Here is a 17296-nt window from a genome sequence, read left to right on the forward strand (position 1 = left end):
AGGAGGAGGAGGAGGAAGGATCCGGGGTGTCGGCGGAGCGCGGGGGGCTGAGGACCACCCGCCTCCCTCCGCGCGGGCGCCTTTGTGTCCCCCAGCCCCGGCGGAGCGAGGGGCCGCGGGCAGGGGAGCGGATGCGAAGAGCGGCTGGTGCTGGAGGGGAGAGAGAGAAAGGGGGATGGTGGAAGATTTCTCTCCTTTTTTATTTTTTTTTTTTTGGTGGTCTCTTCGGCAGCGGCTGTTCTTCCCCAGCAGCAGCAGCAGCAGCAGCAGAGGCGGCAGCAGCAGCAGCAGCACAGGCAATGACTCTGCCGCATCCGAATCGCCTGGCCGGTGGTGCCGGCTCCGGAGACATCACCTTGCTCTGAAGTTGCCCACCTGGAGGAGGTAAATCGGAGCGGAGCTTTCGTCCAGAGGGGTCGGCGACGGCGGAGAAGAGGAGGAAGCGATCGCCTCCCCCATCCCCACACACCCTTGTCCTCCGGGAGGAAGCTTGTGTAGCAGAAGAACACGGCAGAAAAGGAGAGACTTCTACTTCTGTTTTTTCCTTTTTTTTTTTTCTTTTTTACATTTTTCTTTCCTTGAGGGACGTTCCGTGCTTCTCGTCCTCCCCTTTTCCTTCTGGCTGGGGGCTTTGGTACTGTGGCCAGGTCTGCTTCCTACTCCCACCCCTGGTTTTAATGGCTGGATTGTGGCAGCAGCTCTCTGCTGCAGGTTGTTGAGGATCTGATGGGGACTCGCATCTCAGGAGCCGGAGGTGAATAAAGGTAACTAACCACCCAGCGGATGGATGCTCACCAACCCTTGCCTGGCCCTCAGTTGCACCCTTGCCCGGTTGCGTTGGGCTGAAGGGTGCCGGCCGCCCTGAGCGCTCGCTTGGATTGAATTATTCCATAATAACGGTAGTTTGCCTTCAGGGGGGCTGGATCCTTCAGGTAACGGGAGAGCATCTCTCTGGGTCTGCATGGTAAGGGGGGGGGACGATAGTGGAGACGAGGGGTGTGCATCTTGTTGGGAAATACCTTGTAGGCTCTAGCCTGGTTGGCCGTGGACGACTAGGGTGGCAACGGCAATGAGGAGATGGAGGGGACCCGGTAGGTTTTGTTGCTACTCTCTGTTCTGTTTTTCTGTGAAAGGCACCGCGTTGGACCGGTGGGTTTGCTGGTGTTACACTGAGAAATTCCTGAGTTTCATTATGTCCCTCCACCCCGTCCTCGTGCCCACCCTTTCGCGGATCTACGTTTCTATTTAATTGCTGAAGGGTGCCTCGAGAAGCAGTCGCTTTCCTGGATAACAGGGGGCATGGGTGGGGGGATGTTGCCGAACTGGGGGTGTGCGCTAGGGGAGTCGCCTGCTCGTTGGTGTGGGGTGGTGGGGTCGAGGTCTGCATCCAGCCGGGGGTCCCGGGTTACAGGTAGGCGCGAGCTTCGCCTTCCCGTGCGGCCGGAGAGCGGAACGTACGGCGTAGGTAGGGATGTGCAGGGCTTCCCACCTCCTGCCTGCGAGGTTGCGTTTGCCGGCTCTTAACAGTATAGGATTGCCGTTCGCCAGAGGGATTTTTGAACAAGGGCCGATATGTATGGCTGGAGGAAGAAAATCGCGTTTTTAATGCTTTTTTTTTTAACGCTTTGTTTATTTGCTCGCTTATTTATGTGTTCTCCTTGCAATTATCTTTTGACTGCATAAGTTGGAAAATACGGTTATAAGGCTGGTGGTTGCTCCCTGCCATCAGCCAGAAAGTAACCCGTTCCTGTTTCCCCGTCTACGGAGCTTACATCGAGCTGGTGCCCATTATTGCTAATGAAGATGTAGGTACAGTGCCCCAGAGATGTTCCCTGGGTATTTGGGGATTGCCTTCAAGGATGAGTTTCAACAGCAGCCTTGTGTCCAGAGTTGTCCCTCCAGCAGCGTTGACCCCCCAGTACATTTAGTTGGGTTTTTTACCCCCACCCTTTCCCTGTGGATAGGCAGATGTTTAGTTTTGCTTGAGGGATGGCGAGATAGGAAAGGAGCCTGTTTCTCTCCCTTTCCTGATAGGCATGAGATTCTTCTCTGCGGTAGTTAAAACAACTCGTATTATGGCCAAAAGCAATGTATTCTCTGCTTGTCAACTGTAGCGATCGTTATTGCTTTAGCCAAAACAACCCGTGTCTATTGTATTTACTTTCCTGTTTAGATCACTCATTAGGAGTTATTGCCATTTCCACTCTCACAGTTCTGGTTCCAGGCAGCCAGCTGCTTAGACAGAGGCTGAGATGCAAGAAAAAGGGTGAAAATGCCATCTGTTTCTTGATACAAGGCAGATAGGTAGTCTGCTGGTTGCAATTGCTTTCTGTGTTACAGTCCTGATTATTCCAGAATGTAGGATCAAAATTTTCAAAGGTGACCAAAAAAAAATACCTTCCCTGGAGTTAAAAAGAAGTAAATTCCATTTTCATTGTGGAATGCTGTCTCTTAAGAGCACAGCCAATGCTGCCTGCTTGGTATTGAGTAGTAGCATGTGCTTTGTAGAGCTCATTTATCATCATTTCCAGGGGTTCTCAATATGAACAGGCTTCTACTGTGTATTCATTAGGAAAAATTCTTTCATGGAGTTTTTTTATGGGGGTAAACCAGGTGTTGCAGGTTAAAATGGGCTGCTGTCAAAAAGTCAGCAGTCGTCACTTGAGAATACCGGATCAGGAAGGGAGAAAATCTGTGCACCCATACTGATGGTGAGAGATAAAGTTCAGGTTAGGGCTCCACCATAAAGCTGTGGTTTTTTTTCCCTAAAAAAGCTGTATTTTTTACTTAAAGGTAAAACAATTGCTCTGAGGGAACAGAAATCAGTCACCCTTGTTATGGTTGAGGCTGCTCCTATTCCTGCTCCTTAAGATTACTTTTTCCTTATTTAGGCTTGGTTTACTATAAAGTGACTGTTGCCTTGTTACCTGCTAGCAAAAAATAAAGTCGATACAAATCTCTGGTATGTTCATTTCCAGAAGGACTGAAGGTTTTATAAAGCTAGTCTTGACCTGTGAGGTCCGTATAATTTGTATTATTAAATAAATATGTATTTTCCCTTTTCTTCCTGGGGTGGTTAGGAGAGAGTATGTTTAATTTAACATTTATTCCAGAGCAAGATAAATGGCAGTGTAGATTGATGACAGTGAAAATGCCGAGTCCTGCTTTATGGGGCAATGAGATTTTAATGGTATTTATTAAGTTTAAGGCTACAGTCCTCGCTCAGATGTTTTTTGTGACAACAGTGGGACCTAGGGGTTTGGTTTCTCGGTGCCCTCCGGAGATGAAGTAGTTTATGTCTCAGCCTAGGAAATTTAAATTCGTGCCTGAGCACCTACCGGGTCCATCCCCTCCTTTGTTTGCTCGACCATACATCCCACAGGTTGGGATGAAGCCATGGGGACCACGTCTCTCCCGGTCGGGGTTGATGTGGCAGAGGTGCTCGGCTTGCCTGTCCAAGCATTAATTGCTTTTTGCTCCTGAAACACAAAATGAATTGCCCTGCCTGCTGTTGCAAAAAATGAAGCCGGTGCTCTTTGCTGGGTGGGAGGGAAATGCAAGCAGGTTTGTAGGTGAAGGTGCAGGCACAGGGATCCAGCCGGCTGCCTGATGAGCTGAGTGTCTGCGTGTTCCCCAGCGTCGCAGGGCTGTCACAAAAATAAATAAATAAATAAATAAATAAATAAATAAATATTTAGAGGCAGGTAAACCAGGACTGAAGAGGAATATGCATGACCTTTAGCTTTAGACAGCACTCAGTTGGAGGGCCTGATGGTGCTGTCAGGGTTTTCACATTCAGAGCATGAGTGTATGCATCATCAATACGAATAAATGAGATGCACACAGGAGAGTGAAGTCTTTGTAAATGGAGAAGTCCTAGGAACGGATGATTTATTATTACAGATTTTAATACTAATAGTGTTGGGACTGGTGTAGATTGACTAGAAAGCTATTTAGTGCGTGACACAGTATAAAGGATGGGTTAATGATTGATGAAAGTGATGGAATTCAGGGAGCAGGAATGGATGAGGGAAAAGCACGCAGGACGGGCACAAGGATTTCTATGCTTTAGATAAGTTCACTTTTTTCTGTTATTATGTTTCTGTAATTATGTTATTTGGTGGTTGTGGAAACAATCCAACGCTGTGATTGGAGTGATTTTGATAAAAATTCTTACTCCTTAGAGCATTCTTGCTCATCACAAGAGGTTTGGAAGAACACCTCAAAAATTAATTTTTTTTGGAGCAGTGATCATGTGAAAGCTAGACATCACAATATTGATGTACTACTTGGGACAATACTGAGACATCAGGACAGCCCTGCAAAATAAAAATGCTTTTTCCTGCCTCTTTTGATGAGGGACTGCTTATTGGGGTGGGATGCACTTGGTGAGCATTGATGTTTTGGAGCGATGTTTATTGTAGTTCATTTGGACTCCCAGTTCTTCCCTTTTCTCATCCAGTAGATGCCCTCCTGCTGGGATATGAATATGAAAAGTTCACCACATTGCCAGATTTAGAGTGTACATACACACTTGAGTCCCTGCTATGTCTGAAGCCAGTGCTTTCAGTTGTCTGTAGGATGGAAAGCTAGAAATTGTGTCATTTGCATCAGTTCACTGTGCTCTGGTGTATTTGTAGGAACATACCTGTCCCAGCAAGGCAGTCTGACATGCTGGCCTCTGACTACATCATCTCCTGGGGTCATGTCTGCCTTGCCAGATGTTTGTCATGATCCTCACCAGCACTGGATATCAGGCTCTTTAATCCCTACTTGAGACACTTGTGAATATGTCCTTGTTTCTGTAGGTGCTGAGATGCTCTAGCAGTCCCTGATTTCATTCTGGTGCCTACTGGCATGGAAGCTCCCAGAGCAGGCTGATGAAATAGAAGGAGAACTTTGCTTTTAAGCATCTACTTTTAATTCCTGGCTACTTTAATGGCAAGGAAACCACCTCCTACTCAAATCTGTGATGTGATTCTATCTAAGACGTTATCTCATTGCCTGTTTTTGGCCTCCAGGTTTGCAGTGTAATGCTCGTATTATGTTCCTCACTAGATAATCTCTACAGTGCAGTCTGAAATGCATGTGTCTCCTAGCTGTTAGCTAAGTGTTCATTTTTGAGACAACTTCTCTAAGGACACCTTTACACTACAGCTTTTTCTTCAGCACTCTTTTCTGAGAGCCTTCTGGTTTTACCTGTGAGGCAGATATTTTTATCAGTCATTGCACCAAGCATCTGTAGCTATAGCAAGGTAGCTACTCTTTTCAGGCAATGAAAACTTTGTTTTGATTGTGTTATGGACCACTTTTTTACCAACTAAGCAATGCTCAGTGTGGGATTTTTTTCAGCCTGCCTAAAACCTCTGTGTTTTTCTCTGGCTGAGACATGAGCACTACACTGTTTTTAAATGGCCTTTGTCTTTCTGTCTTTTTTTCCCCCTTTTTTTTTCTCCCTTTTTCAGCTTTTCATCTCTACTTCTTCAGGCCCACTCTCATTCAAGGGAGGTACCACTGCATCTGTGATGGAGTTCCCAGTGTAGTCAGTGGAGCACTACTTTTGGCTTCCCTGTGAGAGGAAGATGCTCAAGAATCTCAGATATGTTATCTTCTCAAAAGAAGCTCCAGAAACTCAGATGTGGTATCATTATTCCCCGGCTTCATCATCAAGTTTCTACTTATTGTGTTGTAATGTCTTTGCCAGAGGTGGCATTTCAGGCTGAACAAAGCAGTTGTTGAAGATGAAGAGTTGAAAGAAGTGTACACTTCTAAAATGTGTTCCCGAAAACAGTAAAAAATTAAAATCAAGACACTTTTGTTTGAGACTTGACAGCTTTCAGTTTCAGGGGTCATGAAATAGATACCATTCTGAAGGAAGCAAAGAAGAGTTTGGCAGCTGTCCTAGTTAAGCAATGTGAAGCTATACATTTCATTTAAATGCCTAAGAGCAATATACTTTTACAGATCATCCATTAGTGTATGGCCTCACACTGCCAGGATTTTTTTAAATTATTTTTTTAAAACACGTTTGTCAACATGTGAGTAATTACATAGGAATGATTTCAGTGGCTACAGACCTAATGATTCAGAGGTCTGTAGCACAACTCCAATTCATTGCAGTGGGTACCTGTCAGGGAACAGCTTTGAAGTATTATTCGCAGTGTTTTGAGTAGGTCGTGTTATAGCTTTGCTACTATTAATTGTAAGAGCTTTACTGATTTGATTGCAGTTGCATTGATTTATATCAGGTAAAGTCATTGATTTTGAACTTCGGAATGGAGCTATGTATTTCTGGAACTTAAAACAAAATGTCATAAATACAAAGGACCAACATGAATGTTTTCTTACAGCGATGCAAAGTTAAAATGAAGTGAAAGAGGACTCCCTGGGCTTTTGCAGAAGTGGTGCTTAAAATTTAGCCATGAATTGCCCTACTGTAAAGTTCTGCACAAAGGTGCCAGCATTGCACAGTGCTGTTCTGAGAAGAGGTCTAGTCTAAACCTGGCACCTTTGGATAAGACTCTTAGTTGTTTTATACCAACAGCAAGTAGGTAGCTTGTAAGAGTCGTTGTCCACATATATGAGTTTTTACAGTAAGTCCCTTTCCCACTCCACAGGAACCAATAATCTAGTTCCAGAGGTGAGGACACTGCAACAATAGATGCTGTTTAAATTTTGTGGAACGGGAATATCCTGACTAATGCAGTCTTAGCACATCCATTTATTATATGCAGACACGTAAATAGACACATAAATAACATGATTTGGGGAACAGACACTGTTCTGATTTTTTTGTCAAACTCAAGGAAGTGAATAAGAATTTTGGGTATAGGTGCAAGCTGAGAATTGCACCTATACCCAAGACATATGTACCTGCAGCTGTTTGTATGTGTGTGTGCATACATAGTTTTGTTTGTGAAATGGTGGTGCTGATGCATAGAGGGATTTTTTTTTTATTTTGTTCCTGGAAAAACTTTCCCTATTTATTTTCTGATTGTTTTTTGGTAGGTCCAGTGATGGACAATAACTAAATACTTGTGCATGGGCTTGCAGTTTTAAATTTTTAACTGAGTTGCTTGGCTAGTAGTCCAATACCAAACTAAAACAACCACATTTTCAGGTGTGCTGAGCAACCACATGTTTTATCAGAGTCAGTGCTGGTCCTTGCTTATTTGTTGTAGCAGCCTGTTCCCGTTCTGAAGTTGCTGATCCCAGGCCTGCCTTAATGAGATTTTTTTCATTGCCCTCAGAGCGAAGAAGAGAAGTATCACTGTGTTGCAGAAGTGCTGTTTGCAGCTTTCTTGAGGATGTCAACGTTTTCCTTCAAGCAGTGAGTTGGGGGCATGTTAGCTATATATGCTACCTAACTTTGGGCAGATCTAGGTTAGGTGGGGAATTTAGCTCAAAGGAGCCCAGCTCTGGGAGCAGCTGAGCTGTTGACTGTTTTTTTTAAGGAACCCGATGTGTTGTGTTGGAGGACACCAGGAAATAAGTGAATCCTTAAGCAGAAGCAGCGCCCCTGTTTGATCGGTGGGTCTCGATGTTTACAAGCCCTGCAGAGGCACTGCTCTGCCTTGCTATTAGCACCGTGTTGCAAACCAAGCCAAGCCGTGGCTTAAGCCCGTGAGAATAGGGGAGGGACCCAAGCCCAGTTTTTGATGTTCTGCATGGGTGGGTACCCTGAATACTCAAATGCATTCCAGTGACAGCTGACCCTGTAAGGAGATTTTCAATAGCTCTCTGTATTTTTTTCTCTTTCTTTTTTTCCCCCTCCTTTTTCCCCTTTAAAAAAAAATTGTTTTATTTAAATTTAATTTAATTTATTTTTACTTTCTCCTGATCCAAAGACTGCTAGGGAACAGAAAAAAAAAAGCACCCATTGTAGCTGTCTCTTTGATTAGGCTTCACTGATGGAGACAGTTGAGGAGGATTTCAGGGATCATGTTAACCTCTTTTCTTTCACGCTGCCATTGCGTGTGTTACTGACTGAAACATTATGATTTTGAAATGGTGCAAATTCCCACCACTCACTTCAAAGGGGGCAGGTTTTCGTTTTTCGGGTGTTTTTGTTTCAGCAAGATGTATGCTGCAGTTTTCTTACCCATATATCTGTCATGTAATGTGAATTCTTATTTGCCGGTTTTGTTTGTGTGTTCATTTGCATTTTTGGTTTGTTTTTTTTTTTCTCCTCCTCCTTTTCTTTTCCACAGTAACAAAACACTTTGGGATTGAATCCTGAATGATTTTTTTATGTTAAGGCTATCTGGAGGTGCACAAAACTGGTTTATAATCCTGTAGTACATGGCTTATCCAGAGTATCCAGAGAACAGTCATTCTTGTTTCCAGCACACCACAGATTTCTATATTGGACATTGTGCTTTAGCCCGACCTTGTTGGAACTGTGTGTGTAATCTAAAATGTCATTCCTTTGGATTTTGGATATTGCAATCACAGGCTTTAATAGTTTGAAAGTTTGGTGTATATATTGCACTTCCTTCTGAGGGAAATTATGATGTAACTACTGCACTTGCAATTCCCACAGCACAGACTTCTGCAAGAAAATGTCATTTTGAATTATCTTTAATGGATGCAGGTGTGTGGAATGGCTGTGTGTCTTTTTCCCCCCCTCTTTTTAAATTTTTTTTTTAAAGGACAGTAATGTTATAATCACTGCTTTATTTAGTATGACTCCAAAATGATACATATCATGTGTAAAATTCATCCTGATAGGCATTTGAAATATAGCAATTGTACTGCATAGAGTGATAACTTGTGACTTTTTGACAAGGGATCCACAATTACAATTGTAATACACTTTATAGATCTCCTTAAGTAGGTCACCAATTTGCAATGAGTCTTTCTAAAGCCTGTGTGAGGCATTTCGATTGCAGGAGTGGGGAGCCCTTTTCTCTACAACATTTCCAATTTCCCAAAGAGAGGCTAAAATTACAGAATTGTAGAAGTTGGAAGTGACCGGAGTGGGTCATATGGTCAAGCAGCGTCATCCTAGAGCACATTGCACAGGATTGCATCCAGACAGTTCTTGAATATTTCCCATGAGGGAGAGTCCACAATCTCTCTGGGCAATTTGTTCCAATGCTCAGTCACCCGCACAGTAAAGAAATTCTTCCTCACGTTCAGATGGAACTTCCTGTGCACCGGTTTCTGCCCGTTGCCTCTTGTCCTATTCTTGGCACTACTAAGAAGAGCCTGGCTCCATCCTCTTGACACCCTCCCTTCAGGTAATCATATACATTGATGAGGTGCCCTCTCAGTTGTCTCTTTTCAAGGCTGAACTCTCTTAGCCTATTGTATCTCAGTAAGAGAAATAGAATCATGGAATCATGGAATAATTTCGGTTGGAAGGGACTTTAAAGATAATCTAGTTCCAACCCTTCTACCATGGGCAGGGACACCTCCCACCAGACCAGGTTGCTCAGTTTCCCACCCAAGCTGGCATTGAACACTCACTGCTCGGGCATCCACACCTTCTCTGTGCAACCTGTTACAGTGCCTCACTACCCTCACAGTAAAGATTTTTTTCTGTAAATACTCCAGTCCCTTAATCATCTTTGTAGCCCTCTGCTGGACTCGTTCCAGGAGCTCCATGTCTCCCTTGTCCTGAGGAACCCAGAACTGGACACAGCACTGCAAGTGAGACCTCACCAGGGCTGAGTAGAGGGGCAGGATCACCTCATTCAACCTGCTGGCAGTGCTCTTCCTAGTACACCCCAGGACACCATTGGCCTTCTTGCCTACCAGGGCACACAGCTGGCTCATGGACAGCTTGTTGTCCGCCAGGACGCCCAGGTCCTTCTCCACAGAGCTTCTTTCCAGAAGGTCAGTCTCCAGCCTGTACAGGTGTGTGGGGTTATTCCTCCCCAGGTGCAGGACCCTGCATTTGCCTTTATTGAATTTCAGACAGTTCTTCTCTGCCCATCTCTTCAACCTGCCGAGGTCCTTCTGAAGGGCTGCACAGCCCTCTGGGGTATCGGCCACTCCCCCCAGCTTTGTGCCGTCAGTGAACTTGCTGGGGAGACATCTGCCCCTTCATCCAAGTCGTTGATGGTAAGTTAAATGATGCTGAGCTCAGTATTGAACCTTGGGGGACACCACTAGTGACAGGCCGCCACCTGGACCCTGGGCCACTGATTCCAACCCTCTGGGATCTGCTGGTCAGCCAGTTCTCAGTCCATCTCACTGTCCACTTGTTCAGCGCACACTTCCTGAGCTTTCCTATGAGAATGTCCAAAGCCTTGCTGAAGTCAAGGTAGACAACATTTCACTGCGACAGGGGAATTATACCTGTGCAAGTATCTTTGTTTTGATGAGAAATACAGGCTCACATCACAAAGTGCATGTGGATATTCCCACCTGAGCAGCTCTTTTGCAGGGGGGCTGAGATCTTGGGTAAAACTTGAGATGTTTGAAAGATGTAGAAAGGCGTTTGCCAGTAGACTCAAGTGGTTGTTTATGCCAGCCTAAACTACTTTGCAATTTCCCCATTCGAGGGGAGAATCTGGACCTCCACTGGGTCTGCGGGGATGTTTGTGGATGGGAGAATGGGATATGATGGGGAATATCTCTGAGAGCTGCCTTGCTGTTTGTCTTCTTCAGATTTGGGAGCAGCAGATGGGGGGTTGTCTTCTCCGATACCTTTATGCTTGATCGCTCCCTCATCCCATGCAAGTGAAGGGCAGAGCAGCATAACCCGTGAGCCAGGCTGTGAGGGTGAGGATGCCAGCTTTTGTTTGACCCTTTTCAAGCTGCAGGCTTGAGCACAGCGAGGGTCCAGGGTTCTCCCAAGTTCATGTAATTCAGGAGCAAAGCCTATTTCAGCAGTCGTCATTGTGGTAAAGCTGATTACTTAAATGAGTAAATAAATAAATATTAATAGCCAGAGTAACAGGCAAGTTAGTGAAGAATACCATGAAAGTCTAGTCTGTAATAATATAGATGTATTTTGCTGTAATAGTAATGTAATGCTATTTCTTTGAGCTGGTTCCTCTTACTACTACAATAAAATAAATGGCAAAATGTATTTTGACCTAAGGGTGCCAAGTCCACTTCCAATTTCTAACTCAAATAGGTCTCTGCTGGATTGCAGTAGGAGCTGTAATCAAACACCAAACAGATAATCACTTTTTGGTTTTTTTTTCCTGTAAATTGCTTTTCCTTTTATACCACAGACATTTGTGGGAGTGATTCCTTGTTGACCACAAAGATGTGTTTTTTGTTGTCTTTCATTTACGTTTTCTATTGAATTAGCAGTGTTGTGCAGTTTTGTGTGTCACACTTGGGTGGGATGCTGCAATGATTTAATTTAAAATGAAAGAGAGATGTCTTCATTTTAGAGAAAACCATGGCTAAGTAGTGAGTGTAAGCAGGTCTAACCATTACCAGAAGCCCTAATTAGAAGAAATCCCATGTACGGTTGACCTTGACTATTGAGACAACCCTCAAAGAAGAAAGAGCACTAAAAATTAGTATGCTGCCAACGCTGCACTTTTATTATTTGGTGTTATTAAGCAAACTCGGTGTGTATTTCTTTTTTGAAGCGTTTGATTAAATGTGTGATCTTATCTTAGTGAAATGGCCTGCTGGGCTGCAGACAGTGGTGTTCAGAAATGAAATTTGTTTAGAGCCTCTGAACAGACATTTATTCAATGAGACCTTTCTTGAATAATAGATGTGACAGTGAGACAGCTGTGCAGCGTGTTTTGGGGTTTGGGCTTTTTTTTTTTTTTTTTAGTGTAGGGAGTTACGATGGGTTTGGGGGGAGAAGATAACACAAGTGCACAGGTGTGAGAATAGGATGTATATGTAGGGAAATTATCATATGTTGCAGAATCAGGCCCCAGTTCTGCCAAGAATTATTTTTGGATCAAGCTTTATATGCTTCAGGACCTCCCTGCTGGCATATGGTTTGGCATATCAAGTGATGCACATATATATATATATCCAGCTCTGTATCAGTAGTCTTATGCTTTTGCTAGAGCTTTTAAGATGCTTAGATTGTGCAGGTATTAAAAAACCCACCCAAACCCACAAACAAATATCCACAAACAACAAACCACAAAATCATGGTAGTTGATTCTTGGGATCAGTGCTGATGCCCTTCAGCAGTCCTATGGTTTATAATAGTTCGATCAAAACAGTGAGACTAAGGGAAAGAGGCTAATCCATGAATAAGGAAGGCAGGCTTCTTGTGTTGTGTCCAACAATGAGAAAATGTGAAATGTAGGTAAATATTCTCATCTTCCTTGTTTTTATCCTTGGTGTGCTGGTTTTGCTTGGAATAGAGTTAATTTTCTTCATAGTAGCTGGTATGGTGCTGTGTTCGGGATTTGTGCTGGAACCAGGGTCAGTAATTCAGGGATATTTGAGTTACTGTTGAGCAGGGCTTGCTCAGCGTCAAGTCATTTTCTGCCTCTCACCCACCCCTCCAGTGAGGAGGCTGGGGGTGCACAAATAGTTAGGAGGGGACACAGCCAGGACAGCTGACCCCAACTGACCCAAGGGATATTCCAGACCATATGGCATCATGCTCAGCATGCTCTATAGCCAGGAGAAGATGAGGGAAGTGGGGGATGTTTTGGAGTGATGGCTTTTTGTCTTCCCAAGAAACCATTATGTGTGATGGAGTCCTTCTTTCCTGGGTGTGGCTGAACTCCTGCCTGCCCATGGGAAGTGGTGAATGAATTCCTTGTTTTACTTTGCTTGCCTGCACAGCTTTTGCTTTACCTATCAAAATGTCTTTATCTCAACCCATGAGTTTTCTCACTTTCTCTCTTCTGATTGATTCTCTCCTCCGTCCTGTTGGGGGGAGCAAGCAAGTGGGGCTTGGTTGCCAGCTGGGGTTAAACCATGATGATTGAAAGCACAGTGCTTTCTTATTAGGCACAGCTGTCATGGGACCCTTCATCAGGGAAAAAGTATCCTAAATGGGGCTTCCAGTTTTGAAACATTGTCGCACATGCACTGGTATATATCTGTTTTCCAGCAAAACAGTCAACTTCATTATAGTTTTCCATGCAGTGCAGGGGTAAAATTTCATGGAGCGTATGAACTGCATAGGATTTCAGCTGTTGACACACAATTACACACCTTGCTTTTCCTGATATGAAACTGAGAAGGAAGCTGAGTACCTAGAAATTTTAAATTTTCTTTTTCAGTAGTGGACTGTGGCGATCTTTTAGGGCGAGATGTGTGAGTTTTCTGAGTGGCTTAGTCCTCCCCTGTAAAAGGGCCTTTTTTGTCGAGAAAGTTCACTTTTGAAGGAAAGGAGTCCCAGAGTGCTTCTCCTGTAAAACTATGTTTTGATCAATCCCCATCTGCCCCGCTGCTTCCCTGCATTGTACAGCAGCTGTCTTTACATCAGGTTAGATGGTGATTAAGTGATTTCTCCTTCTAGAGGTAAAACCAAAACCTCTCCTTACAGGAGTTGGGAGACATTGTGAGCTCCATGCCTTAATGATATCCTGAGGTGCCAGCTAAGTAGTCCTCCAGTGTTTGATGCTCCAGCTGCTCACCTTCCCTGCTCTTTGGTTAAAATGTGATTGTTTTTCTTAAAAGCTGGACAGCTCTCAGGACCTTTTGATAACTTTTAAGTATGGGTATATTTTTCTACCCTAGCGCACAGCTAATCCCACCAGATGCCAAATGCACATCTGTGATGCTGGGTATAAAGTACAGGAATTCATGTGTTTGTGAGCCCTGCATATTTTACCATGATGCTTGATTGAGTTTGAGGGATAATTTCTGCTTGCAAGGTGATTTGAGGAATACTTTCCATCATTACCATCATTTAAGGGACTCTTCCATAGATCTGCAGCTGGATATGAGTTGTTTTTGTAGAAGAGACAGCAAGCCCAGAGCCATGGGTCAAAGACTGCAAACACAGTCCTCTTGAGCATCCTAGATGGTGTCCCCAGGGCTGGTTCACGTTGAGGACAGTGAAACTGCCTGCCATGAAATTATTCCCTTGGGGTGGTGGTGGGCAGAGAGGAAGGGTAGGGGCGTGGAGAGCTGGGTTTGCTGGTTGCAGAGGATGACAGGTGTTCTTGGCTCTGACATGAGCTCTGTGAGGTGCTCAGACAGGCCTTGTCTCATTTGGGTACCTACATGGAAGCTAGGTTATAATCCAGCCTTAAAAAACCCAAACATTTAAAAATGGTTCTCTGTGGAGATGAAATTTGCGTATGAAAGCACAGCCTGCTAGAGGAAGTAGTGATCCCATTATGATCTGCTTAAACTAGAAGTCAGTCAGGAAAAAGAAGATGGAAAATTCACTGGACTAAAGTCTACTTGGCATTTGCTCTTCTGCAGAAGTAACTTGCTCTGAGTAACTCCATAGTTACTTGTTATAATAATTTTGTACCTTTTTTTTTAGTAAATGCTGCCAAGCTATAGCATTTCACCTAATTTTGAACATTCAATGAGGCTCAAAAATGAGAATAAAAATCCATCATGGAAAAATTTCTAGGGTGGCTGTTTAAAAAAGGAGGTAGCATTTTTTATTAGCACTCTGTTGCTCCTAAAGCTAACCTAATTTTTTTAAATTAAAAAAATTACTTGCCACACGTGCTGGGTGTGCTGGTTCGGTTGGTGCACACTGTGAACGCACCACTGATGGTTCCCATCCTGTGAGATGTGGTGGCCCTTGGCAAAGGTGCACGGGTGCAGTGCTGCTCCTGTACCAGGAGGTATTTTATGATCCCGTTTCCTTGTCTGGAATTCATCTGTGCAGAATTTGAGGCCTTTGTACACTTACGTGGACTTTGAGGCTGCATTTCTTGCTGAAGGTCCCAGATGTACCAGCATTCTAATCAACAAAAACTAATGCTATGGAAAATGCCACAAGGAAGAGAAAATTCCTCCTTACAGCATCGCCCTAGGACTCAAGGCGAACATACCTGGCCAGGCATTACACAAAACTTAGGGAAGGGGATATCGCCCATGCTGGAGGCAGCACAAGGTGTTGCAGTGCATTCTAATTATTCCGGTTGGCAACATTGCTTGCTTTCTACTCTGGTTGAATTTTTTTGCTTAATTTTGCCTAACACACCTGCTTTGTGTTAGGGAGTAAGGGACTAATGACAGCCAATGAGTTAAACCTGTGTGTGTGTATGCAGTAATAAGGTTCAAAGGTCATTGTGTAATTATGTTAACTTTACAGCCTCCTTGCTAATTTTCTGTTGATTGAGAGAGAAACGAGGACCCTTTTGTGCCCTGACAAGTGTCTTCCCTTCCAGCAGAGCAGGGGCTGATTCCTGGCTACTCCAGCCTTTTCCCAGCTGGATGTGTACTCTGTTTTCTTTGCAGTTTCTTCACTTCTATTTCCAGACTCATTACGTCAGACATCCAGGGTATGTAAAGATGATCAATGTGTATCTACTGATGCTATTTTAACACGGAGCAATTATTTAAATTAATCCAGAGGACATTGTTCGTCAACAGGGTGGGACAAACTAACAGCAGGAGCAACGCTTTGTTTAATGCAGATCTGTGGTCTTGGTATTGAGATTTCAGCAGCTGGCAAGGCACTTCATCATCTGGGAAGGCCTGCTGGGAGGCACATATAAATCACGTGAAATCTTGATGTTTCCTTGCAATGTTTACACTGTGGTGTTCAGCTCTAGGTGCTGGTGTTACATCTTGGCAAAAAGGATACTGGCATGTGCTGATGGAGGAGAATGAGCAGATAGCCTTGTGGTTGCCTCCATTTTCTGGATGCAGTGAGAGATTATAAGGGACTTTCTATTTTCTCCTTCCCTTTTGAGTTTTCTCACCACTGTGCTGATTGATTCTCATCTTATTTACTCTTTAGGGTATCAGACCAGTTAAAAACGTATTTCCTACTTGTTCATATTAATATGATTTTGTTGTCCTTGTCTCTGTACTACTCATCAGGTAAGTGTATAGTAAAGAGTCTGTTTCCATTTTTAAGCTGAGAAGAAGCTGTCTTTCCCTAATTAATTTGGCTTTGACCAATCCTCTGAAATCTTCGAAGTAAAATGGAAATGTCCCTTAGTTTACTTGCTTGGATGAAGGCCAGCAGAGGTTTTCTTGTGTGGGCTTGCTTTGTTTGTTTTCCTCAAAAGCTGTGTGTTGGTTCAGGCCAGTTGCTGCTGATACACTCTTTGGATATAGTGTTTGTAGCTAATTAAAAATAGCCTCTAATTGAGAGCTGAATGTTGTGGAGTTGAATTTTCCTGCACATTAGTCATATAAGAGGTTGCCTAGAAAAGTAAAGGGTGAATCTGCTTGAAGAGGCTTGCAAATATCTCTTTCGTTCAATTTGGAGACACATTTGAGAAGTGATTTAGTGGTGACTCATAATATTGCTAAAATATGTGGGAAATTGAAGTTTCTTTAGAAAGGGCAATTTCTTATCACTTTATTTTACCTATACCTAATAACTTACAGGTTATTAGGTATCTCTTATGTATTATATATGTTATAATGTTATGATTAACAGGACCATTGCCTGCAGATAGAAGCAGCAGAAGTATTGAGTTCAGTTGTACGTGTGGCACAGAGTAATCCCCTTGTGCCCCATGATTCATCTGCAGAACTTCCTTCAGTCCCAGTGCTGACCTTTATAATTTCGTGTCTTTTCTCTTTAGATAGTTCTAAGTATATCACTGATTGAAAATGATGTTTGAACATTCCAGTGGAAAGTTGCATGTGTATAGTGACTTCACCAAAATCACTGTGTGCTGAAGCCTGTGAATTTTGGAGATGCCTTAGAAATTGGTGTTCCAGGAATAATACCTGTTATACCTTGGATATGAAAGAAACAAAGATACAAAACTTTTTTAAAAAATTTATTACTTTATGCAGAAATAGTGGTTGATGCTTGGATCCTACTTGTGTATATTTTTATCCTGACAAATGCTTAGCTTTTCCTTACAACTAACCTTGGCTCCAAATAGCTTGAGCTTCTGCTGGCTACTTTTTGATGAGTATGGCGTTCTTGTGACTTTACCTTTTTCTCTTCTTCCTGAAATAACTAAACAAAATTATTCAAGCCAGTTGAGTATCTAGAAAAGCATCCCAGTTAGCAGCCTACATGCTTTCCTGGTATCTGCTCAGTCACTGAGTTGGGTTGAACTGCACAGAGAGAGATGCTGCTGCATCTGGGGGGCATCCACCAGGACGCGTTGGATGGTCTGTTGGCTGGTCTCTGCTGTAGGCTGCTGGTGAATAAGCCTTGTGCAGTTAACAGGCTCATTAGCAAGCTTTTATTGCAATGCTGAAGTGTGGTGCACAGGAAACAGGCATTGTTCTGGCC

The 17296-nt window shown here is 43.6% G+C and overlaps 1 protein-coding gene across 23 annotated transcripts in view; it reads left to right on the forward strand.

The window, feature by feature from the left end:
- Nucleotides 1-7: 7 nt before the first annotated feature.
- The window catches only part of ADGRL3 (adhesion G protein-coupled receptor L3), a 514107-nt gene continuing 496818 nt past the window's right edge, over nt 8-17296 (forward strand). For 22 of the 23 annotated variants that reach the window (XM_027652756.1, XM_027652761.1, XM_027652739.1 and 19 more), the window contains exon 1: nt 8-764. The gene's annotated coding sequence lies outside the window, so the exon portion shown is untranslated. Of the gene's footprint in view, nt 933-17296 lie in introns of all 23 variants that reach the window. The other variant, XM_027652740.1, reaches the window with a different exon arrangement.

This window comes from Corapipo altera, unplaced genomic scaffold (genome assembly GCF_003945725.1).
Source record: "Corapipo altera isolate COAL_440 unplaced genomic scaffold, ASM394572v1 69, whole genome shotgun sequence".
NCBI lineage: Eukaryota > Metazoa > Chordata > Aves > Passeriformes > Pipridae > Corapipo > Corapipo altera.